The sequence below is a fragment of the Wolffia australiana genome, chromosome 12 (genome assembly GCF_029677425.1).
Source record: "Wolffia australiana isolate 7733 chromosome 12, ASM2967742v1".
In the NCBI taxonomy this organism is placed as follows: Eukaryota; Viridiplantae; Streptophyta; class Magnoliopsida; order Alismatales; family Araceae; genus Wolffia; species Wolffia australiana.
In genome coordinates, this window is record NC_135846.1 from 5,237,958 (window position 1) to 5,247,226 (window position 9,269).

Consider the following 9,269-nt stretch of genomic DNA (forward strand, 5'->3'; position numbering starts at 1 on the left):
GAGGATGATTATGGGGGATCTTGAGGACTAGTTGGCATTTTATTGATGACAGCATGAATGTTACAAGTCTGGAGATTTATGACTTGTCTCTTGACCTTAACGACATTCAATATACGTGGAATTTATGTCAGAATATTGTGTCTAAGAAATTCAAATTAGAGCAATTAAAGATTGATATTGGTGGACGATATCAAACATCTGTAGTACCAGGGTATGGTCAATGGCCTTTCAATTTTTCCTTATCGCTTCATCTCTTTCTTTTTCTCTTTATCTCACATTCTATATTAGTGTCTCCATCTCTATATTCCTTACTCTTTAGTTTTTCTCACTCTTTGTCTCTCTTTGCTTTGCTCTTTCTTTCTCTTCCTTTAAATTTTTTCCCTCCCTCCCCTATATCTTGATGGAAAAATATGTGGCCGACAAGCCGATCACATTCTATGTCTCGTTTCATGTTCATCGATATAACATATTCATTATAGTGCATGTGTAATGCTTATACTGAAGTCCATAAATACATGATCGAACTTAGTGAATTATGATGATGATGCAGGACAACTAGGGAAAAGACGACTATGGGGACGGGTATGACAATGATGGGTGGAGGATACCGGAGGGGTTTGGATGGAGGGGTTAAACAGAGTGCAGAATCCACACGATCGAATTTGAAAACTTAAAAATCGATGAAATAATGGTGGTGCAGCCCTGTTCCCCGTCGAGGGCGGGAGTACTGTCTTCACCCACCGTGACGATGCCGAAGCACCGAATTCAATACTATGAATTCACGTTCGTAGGAAACCTCTCGAAGAAAGAATTTGTGGAAGTTCCAAGAAAATCAAATCAAATTTGACGGCGGTGGAAGAATCCTCGTGGAACACTAGACGAAGAACACTCAACACTGAAGAGTTCAGGTGTACCATAGTACTGTAGTGCGTGATGAGGCTGAAGGAAATTCAGGTCGTGACATGACTGGGCGATCCAGACATTGTATGGCCCACTGGATGAAAATATTTGGGCATTCCGGGGGTTGAACGGCCCTGGTATTGAGTCATTTGTGCTGGCCGGGTTGCTTGATGTGTGAGGGCATGTGGACGAGGAGAAGAAATCAGTGGATGTAGGTGAGCGTAGGTGCAGGTGACACCGATGTGCGCGGGCGGCCATGAGCGAGGCGGCCGATGCAGGCGTCTGGGGCGGGCGGCCCTTAGCATGGTGTTCGGCGCTGGGCGTCAAGCGTGGGCGGCCCTGTGGAGGGGCGGCTGGCGCTGGCGTCTGGCGGGGCGGCCTTAGGCGGGGTGGCCTACGCTGGTTGTTAGCGCAGGCGGCCGCTAGCCGGCGGCCAGCGCTAGCGCCTAGCGCGGCGGCCTTGGGTGGGCGGCCTGCGCTGGGCGTTGGCGCGGGCAGCCCTAGGCGGGGCAGTCGGCGTTGGCGTCTGGCACGGGCGGCCTTGACAGCGGGCGGCCTGCGCTGGGCATTGGCGTGGGCGGCCCTAGGTGGGGCAACTAGCACTGGCGTTTGGCGCGGGGGGCCTTTACAAGGGGCGGCCTGTGCTGGGCGTTGGCGTGGGCGGCCCTGGGTGGGTGGCCTGCGCTGGGCGTTGGCGCGGGCGGTCCTGGGCGGGCAGCCTTGGCAGGGGTGAACAGATCAAGAAGATGAGAGAGAGAAAAGATGGATAGGGAGGAGGAAGGAAAGAAGAAAGGGAGGGAGAGAGAAAGAACGGAAGTGGTTGCCGGCGAGACGTGGTGGCATCGACGGCGGTGGTGAACTCGAAGAGGGAGGGAGAAGGAGGCTAGGGCAAGTCCTCCAAGAAGAGTTAAAAGAAAACTCAATTCTTGAATTATGACTTGGCTAATTATTTCTTGGAACATTGGCCTATACATATAGGCTTTGGAGGAAAGAGAAAATACAGTTAATAAAAATAAAGATGGGCGACGTGGTTCTGTGTCACGTCAAGGGGCAGTTCATGATCTGTCTTTGGCGACGTGTCAGGACGCGTGAAGGGGCGTGCGTGGGTGGAGACGTGCCTGATGCTGGGGTGTTGACTTGATTTGGTGATGATGGTGGCGTGTCCTTAGCAGTGGCGTTGACTACGGATGACGGTGGTGGCGTGTTGACTTGGTCCGGTGACGATGGTGGCATATCCTTAGTAGTGGCGTTGACTTCAGATGACGGTAGTGGCACTTCCGGTGTCGATGCGTTGACGCTGTCGCCACCAATTTCGTTGATGTTGTCGCCACCATATGATATCATAATACGGAGATCACTAGTCTTTAAACCTGTGTTCTAAATATTCATATTCGAAAGATACGCGAGATGAACATCGAAGTATCCAAATAGAATAGTACTATCCACCCTCACTCATAGGATAAGTATGGCCGGTCCCGTAGCCATTAGTGTGGAGACACTAAAGGATAGATAGTGGGTGTTCTTTAGTGGAAAGAGTTCACTGAATTGATTCGTACGAATCCGTGAATGGTATTATACTAAACTGTCAATCAGTAGATTCACGTCACGGTTGTGTAGGTGGTCCTTAGACCTGAGACACCAAAGACATCTTGTGGACAGACGGTTATACTTTGACTATGGCCAACGAGTCTCTAATCATGGGATTCTAAACAGTCTTAGTTCGGGTACATCAAGAAGTTCGCAAAGACGATTGAGTGTTCAAGATGGGATCGTCCACCCTCGGTATTAGAGGCGAAAGCTCAAGGAAGATTAAGCGATGAAGTACTTGGCCAAGACAATGAAATATCAAGAGAAGAGTTCTCCGATGATTTCTGAATGCATCAGTACTAACTCAGATGACCGATTGGGGTTTGACAGTTCACCATACCCTAAGTCATCCAAGGAGCGTCAAGTGGATGGGGAATTATACATACAGGGCAACCGATGACAAGGATATTCCATGAAGTTAGTCAATACACACTCCTTTGTATTTTCTAGAACACGAGGTGTAGCTTGGCACCCCACGTGTTGGAGACTCAACCTATCGATTGGGTTAAATCGATCCGACATTAATTAATCTATATGATGATATAGTTAATTAATTTGGAAGGCCAACAAAGGTTATTGGGCCGTTGGACTCGTTAACTAGACTGATACATGGGCCTAGAGGGTCACGTGCAAATGGTCTTTTGGACGTCAAAAGATATACTTGAGTTTTGGGGATTTTTATGAAAAATACCCACTTAGTATGAATAGGGGAAGGCCCTGAATGAAATTCACCCAGGCCTGAATTGTTCAGGGGCCTTTCCTCTTCTTCTCCCTTCTCCCCACACCCCGTCTCCATCCCTGATGTGATCGGGACGGCGTAACAATGACAACGGAGATTGAACGGGGCTCGTCAATGAGGAGGAGATTCAACATGTTGAGGATCGCGTGGATACATCTAGAGGTTGCACACTTGAGCAGCTTGACTCATCTCGCTCCGGGATCGAAGAAATCACGAATGAGATTCGTGCAAAGGTACTTTTTTTAATGATTTTATTGATGTCGTTGTGATTCTGTTACGTGTCTTTCGCTACGTGGAATCTTTGTCTTCAACGAGATCTCGGCATCAAGAACCCAACATATTATTGGATGCACTCCATCGTGCTCTGGTTAGAAATAGGTAAGATATTATATTGTGAAAACTACGAATTGAGCGAGTTCTTTGGTACGGGTTGAGCCCGTCTGTTACGTGCGAGCGCAAACAGAATTATTCCATTCGATGCCGTAGTCACCATCATCACTCCGAGGAGGGTTAGAAGGTCACCTTCACCATCACCGGTCACCCACGTGGGAGTTCAGAGCTTGGCAAAATCCCACGAGTCGGGGCATGCACGTACATTTGCCTAGGACACATCATCATGTAGGTACAACCTCTTAGGGAATTATTTGATTGGATGACGTCTTCAACAATGTCTGTCATCATCTAGGTATCAGATCATCATCTCGGTACCCGTCTGGATGACGTCACCAACAATGTCCGACATCAAAATCACCCTAATTAGATGAAGAATTTAGAAAGGAGGGTAGAAGAGATGGGAATAATAAGGATCCAATAAAAAGGATCAAAGGAGTCAAGTGGAGGGATTAAGAAGATATTTTGATTTTACTTTGTTTTGGGAGAATTGGGTATCCAAATTTACTCGCTACTATCTCATGAACACAATCTAATCTTTCCTAGAAATTAAAAGTTTTTAATAAGTTTTTTCTTAGTGTGCAAGTGGAATAGCTAGATCAATTTAATAATCTCGCCTCTCAATACTAGTAAGGGATTGTACATGCCACTCAAGCCAAGCAAATTAGAGTTTAAGACTAAGATCAAGAAGAACAATCACAAATTTCACTAACACAATCCAAATTACACTAAAATTGAAATACAAAGAAATAAAAAAATAACAAATGCAGATGATCAGGCTAGTTCTCCTCTCTTTCTTGTAGATGTGAAATAAACCCTTCCAGAATGACCTCTTCAACTCGAATTTCTGCTTTTATACTTAGGTTAAATGGTAAAAAATGCCATTTACCCCAAATATGTAATTAATTTTAATCCATCGATTTAGGCTTGATCTGAATGATCCAACTATACAAAAAGAGGAGGTCGAGACAAGCAAATCCATAAAAATTTGAGCTGAATCTGACTTTTGGATTAAAAGTTATTAATAAATGAATGTTGACCATTTAGAGCCATTGGATCAATATTTATTTATTTAATTAAATTTTTTTCAGTACATGCAATGCAGTGTCGCTCCCTCATTGGCTGGTGAATTTTTAGACTCATTTTGGCGGGTTCTTTCTACTCGGGGTTAGGTTCTGATCAGATGACCATTAGGACTTTAATGAATTTTGTGTCACCTTCTAAGTTATTTAGAATAGTAGATTGTGTTCTTGCTTTGGGGTGAATTATTAAACTGTAGTTTGTTTGTGAACATTAAAAAATGAACATGCTAAACCATGCCTATTAACCCTTCTCTCTCCTACTTATTCCCATGTGGGATAAGTTACAAAATCTCACTCTCTCATTGCCTATATAAAGGCGTGTACCTTCATTTACAAAAACAAAAACAAAAACATTTTCCATTTGGTATCAGAGTATTAGGTTGATCTGGCCTTCTCCTGTTGCACCTTCCTGGATATCTAAGCTTCCCACCTCACATTATCAGCCACTTCTCTTCGTGAAGGTAAAAAGTTCCTTCGGCAACCCACCGTCCACCCTCCAGTCGCCGCTCATCTGGCTGCCACTCACCCCAGCTGGTGTCATTCCCGCCGGCCACTGCCCTATTGACTGCCCCTTTGATCATCTGTCAACCACCAACCACCCTATCGACCACCCTATTGACCCTCTGACTGCCCCTCAGCCGCACTCCCCAATTCCAAGTCCTAGTCTTCTCTTGGCTAGTTTCCCTCTTTTGACACATGGAGCACAGATGTGAATCACCAATGTCTCAAATACCACTGGTGATGTTGCTTTCTCCATTCGGATCCACCACTCCCCGTCACTCCATTACAGCGTAACTCACTCGCCTAGCCTATTTATTTAGTGGACACAACTACACCTCATGGGCCTCTTGCTTCAAGAATTTTCTCATCTCCATAATCTACTTCAACATTTAGCCGGGGATCCTCCTACATTCACATATCTTGCCTTTGCCTCATGGACATAGCTTGACTCTGCCATCCTTACGTGGATGTTGTACATCATTGAGCAAACTGTTTCCAAGTCTCTCGCTCGCATTTGGCCTGCCCGACAACTCTGGAGGACATTAGAAAACATGTATGCCAATCAGACAAACATCAGTCGTATAGTGGAAATATTTGAGTTCATCCTCGCATGCAAGTAGGAGGACTCAACTCTTTAGACTCACTTAAGTAAACTCCATGCCTTGAATTAGGAGTTAGCCATCTATCAACCACCAACCACCTACCTACATATGTTTGAGCACTATTGTCAAGATTTCATAGATGGCGCCTACCAGACTAGACTCCATTCAGCCATCTCCACTCTGATTTGGGGCACCATCCTCTCGAGCAAGTGGGTACCTAATATTTCTCATATCTTCTCTGCTGCTCTTCGTGTGACTACAGGTACACGTTGCACCGACTCCAACCATCCATCATCAAAGATTATTCATAACCCTTCTATGATAGATGTATCTACTCCTTCCACTCTTAAAGCCGATAATAGTTGTCCATCGCAAAAAAAAAAAACAGAAATCCATTCTCTCCCTACATATACTTCGACAAATAGAATCATCCCTTCCAACAAGTGCTGGAAATAGTTTGGGACACCCAACTCTTCACAGCTTGTTGTTGTGACTTCACCTCTCACGTCATCAGTTTTCCGACACCATCCAGCATCCCACTTTTGGCCTTCCAGCCCCCTAAATGAAAGGTACACATGCTCTCCTTGCATCTTAATGGTCTCCATGGGTACTTTGACTCGGGGACCTCCACCCACATAACTAGTACTTTCACCCTCCTCTCCTCTTACCAGCGTACACCTCATTCTCCCTTTGCTACCATTGCTGATGGCTGGACTTGTCCAGTTAAAGGCCATGGAAAGACCAAGAGTCACCTCCCACATCCCTCTAATACATGTTCTCCACATTCCTGAGTTTCATTCAAATCTCCTATGCATCAGTGCCATTACCAGAGCCCTCTAGTGCTCCATTAAATTTTTTCCTCTTTTCTGCATATTCCAGGATTTGTATTTTTGGTTATAGGATTGGCTTGGGGCGTGAGAATGGTCGTGAGAATGGTCGCGGGTTTCTAACAAACCTTACTCCGGCCTTTGGGTCCTCTTTTCTTATTCCATTAAAACATCTTTATTTTGTGGCACTGATGTCTGGGCCATCCTTGTTTTGAGAAACTTCGAAAATGTTTACCCTCAGTTTATCTTACTCCTTTTTTGTGTCTGTCATGTCAATTAGGCAAACACCATTATTCTTGATAATTGCAATGGGATGGGATCCCCTCTGTTGCACCGTTTAATCTCATCCATTGTGATGTTTGGGATCCCTCTTGTACTCCTCTTGCAAGCCATCGCTATTACATCATTTTTGTGGATCACTACACTCGAGTGAGCTGGACTTATCTTATCCATGATTGCATAGAAGTTCACTCCACAGTTATCCAATTTGTCAATGAGGTTAGCATTTAGTACTCAATTAAACCAAAAATCTTGCATACCAACAATGTCTTGGATATGGTCCAAGCCTCATTCCACTCCTTTGTTAATCACAACATCCGCCATCAAACAACTTGTCCACACACCTCCCAACAAAATGGCATCATCCAATGCAAACATCAACACCTTCTTGACATTGCTCGCACACTTATTGAAATGCACATTCCTCGCTACCTCTAATCGGAAGCTATCGTGACATCCACTTATCTACAGAATTGCCTTCCATGTGACTCTCTCAGTAGAGCTATTCCGCTTCATCGCCTCGAACCCAACATCGCCTTATTTACTCTACCTACTCGTGTTTTTGGATGCATCACATCATCCAAGATTACTCTCCATCTCTCTCCAAGCTAGCCCCTCGTGCTCTAAAAAGGGTCTTTTCTGGTTACTCTTGGATGCAAAAGGGGTATCAAGCCTATTTTCTTGATACCCAAACTTATGTCACCTCATTTGATTCTACCTTCCTCAAGGTGTCTCTTTTCTTCTCTATAAGACCAACTCCTCCTCTAACCCCTGCAATGACACCACCAGGCTTTTATCCTCTGATCAACGTTGCGGATCCTCCTCCTTCTCTTCTTACTTGTCCAAGATCCCCTCTGTCGGCTTCGCCCTCATCCCACTCCTTGGCGTTGGGGTCAGATCCATCGGCTTTCAGCATTTCTTCACCTCCCGTTCCTCCTTGACAATCTCCATTTCCCAATCGGCCTTTGAAAAGGTACATGTGCATGCACCCAACATCCCATCCCTAACTTTGTTTCCTACAACCACCTTTCTCCTTCCTTTCATACATTTACCCTCTTTGTGGCCTCCGAGACGTTGCCGCAAATGTATGCTGAAGCTCCACAGTTACCTGCGTCAAAAGCCGCCAGGAACATCTAGGTAAATGTTCTTGTATCACGAGCCACATGGACACTCGTCCCTCTCCCACTCGATACAAACATCACTTTCTTGCAAGTGGGTTTTTAGCGTTAAATACAACCTTGACAGTTCAGTTTCACAACACAAAGCTCACCGCGCTACACGTGGGTTTATGCAAGTCTATTGACCACACCGAGAACTTTTCTCTGGTGGTCCCCCTGAACTTGATTTGCATGCTCCTCTCTCGAACCGTCAATTAGGCACGGTCTCTATATCAACAGGGCATGTTTGATGCTTTTCTCTACAGTGACCTTGAGGAGTAGGTGTTCATGGATCAACCTCTTGGGTATGTTGCTCAGGGTGAGTCATCAAAGGTATCTCTTGCAACGGGCTATCTATGGCCTCATGCAAAGTCCACACACATGATATGCCAAATTCAGACCCAATTTTGCTAAACATCGTGTGGAGCAGATCCCATTTTGCTAAAAAGAACCACCAAAGTAGGTATCATCATCCTCACTATTTACGTGGATGAAATGCTAAGTACAGGGAGTGACACAGCATGGATTCAAACTACCAAAGCCTACCTGTAGCAACACTTTGGCAAACGAGATTTGGGAGTTTCTCGGTACTTCCATGGGATTGAGCTTGCTTAACAAGGAAATAAATTTGTCCTCTCTCAAAGGAAGTATGCTCTCGACATGTGTTAGGAGACTAGACTCCTTGGATGCAACCCGACGTCATCCCCCATGAAAGCTTGACTGCCCTTTTGGGATACATCACCTCCACTCCTTGACAATGCAGATCGGTATTGATGTTTGGTGGGGAAGTTGATCTACCTTACAGTTACATGCCCCAACATCACATACTCAGTAAGTGTCCTCGGCCAATTTATGCAGGAACCATGCCAAGCTCACTGGGAAGGGGCTTTACGGATCCTTGCATACATCAAACATACACTTGGGAAAGGATTAATCTATTTATAACATCGACATCTTTGGATTGAAGCCTACTCTAATGCATCATATGCTGCCGACCTAGAAGATCGCAAATCCCCCGCCAGCTATTGCCTTTACATTAGTGGCAGTCTTGTTACATGGCCCTCACAGAAGCAAAAGGTGGTGGCTTGCTCCAGTGATAAGACCAGGTATTGCGTCATGGCTGACACAACGCATGAGATGGTCTGGCTTGAGCTCCTATTGAAAGGAATTGTCATCAAGCCTCCGACACCAATGCTCATGCACTG